Below are 1701 nucleotides of genomic sequence, written 5' to 3'. Positions count from 1 at the left end.
GCGTGACTGGGAACGTCGTCCTCCGGACACCATCCGGGGCTTGTCTCGGCCTTCCGTCCGTAGGCTTTGATCGACGACACAGAGTCCTGGTAAAAATGCGATCCTCCGATGACCATGTTGATCCTTTGGCGGTTGTTGTTGTTTCCTTCGCCGTCTTGTCTCCGTTCGCGTTTTTCGCCCGATTGAGTTCCAGGAGCGTTATTGGGATTGGCTCCGTCGGTCCTCGGCGGACGGTCAGAATCTAGGATCAGGTCTTTCATGCTCTTGACCGTTGCTAGTTTGCCGTCGAGCAGCTTCATAATGAGTCTAGCGCCGAGGACTTTGCAGTTGGCGGTGGAGTGACCTCTCGTCTGATGGAACTCGCAGCTGGAATTGTCCTTGTACGAGTTCCGCGTCCAGGTGTTTCCGGAGGTCCTTCCTTGCTCGGAATTAACGGCGTAATTATGTTCGCCTTGGACGTCTTCCCCCTCGTGATGGACGTACTTGTCGTTACGAGAGGTTTTCTTCTTGCCGGACGCTTTCGGCGGTCCATGCTTTTGCGCTAGGATTTTCATCTCTTCTTCCATGATGATGAAATCCGTTGCCTTGTGGAGGGTATCTTGGATGGTGCGTGGCCTTTCCAGAGAAATCCACTTTCGGAACTTCGATTTGTACCAGAGGTTCTTCCTCAGGGCGTCGATGGCGACTCTATCGCTGAGGCCTGTTACCCTGGACATCACGAGTTTGAACCTCTTTATGTAGTCGCGGAGCGGTTCGTCTTCCTTTTGAATTAGGCTCCAAAGGTCCACGTCGGAAGTTTCCCTGTCCATGAACATGGAGAATTGCTTCAGAAAAGCTGAAGCAAGCTGGCGGAAACTTCCGATGGAGTTTCTTTTCAAGTGTGAGAACCATTCGAGCGCAGCACCTCTGAGGTTCTCGACGAACAGGAGACAGCAGCCGACATCCTTTTCCCGCTCCGGAAGTTTAGACCTTGCCATTGCAATCTGGAAAGACTGCAGATGTGCCTTTGGATCTGTGGTTCCATCGTAGGTGGGAAGCTTTATTTTCCCAGGATCCGAGACTCGCGCCTCCGTGATTCGAGAGGTGAACGGGGTTTTTCTCGACTCCTCGAGGAGCAGGTCGATCTCGGGGGCAGTGCTGGTCGCGTGGTGAATCTGCGATTTTACCGCTTTCACCTCGGCTGCAGTTTTGGCGATGTACTCACGCAGATCGTGAATCTCGCTGGTGCCGTTTGCGCTCTTCTGTCTACGCTGGCGGCGATAGGCCCGAGTCTGGTCCTCAGCCAGCCTTTCTTGCTCTGACCAGTAGAGGTCTTCTTCCTCTTCTGTCATGGGTTTTTCGAAGGCTGCCGCCAGTCGAGCTGACTGACTTCGGGTCCTTCGGTGGTGGATGTCGGCGTCTTCGTCGGACGGATCCGATTGATCGCTGACATCCAGATTGATTCTTTCGACGTCGTCTCCTTCGTTGTCCCTTGCGGGAGGTGGAAGGTTGCCCGTCGTTTTCTTCTGCCCCGTCGGAGTGGTATCGTCAGGGACGAGTTCCGGGGATTTTCTCGGGGCATCTTTTTCTTGGTCTTCGGAAGGTCCGAAGTCCAGCCTCCTGACACGCCTCACCTTGGTGGATCCGCGCGGGAGTTTGCTTTTCGCTGTTAAGGTATTGACCTGTTTAGCGAGTGAAGCCATTAGTTTCTCCTGTTCTTCC

Source organism: Raphanus sativus, chromosome 2 (genome assembly GCF_000801105.2).
Source record: "Raphanus sativus cultivar WK10039 chromosome 2, ASM80110v3, whole genome shotgun sequence".
Lineage (NCBI taxonomy): Eukaryota > Viridiplantae > Streptophyta > Magnoliopsida > Brassicales > Brassicaceae > Raphanus > Raphanus sativus.
Note: the sequence above shows the minus strand (reverse complement) of the source record.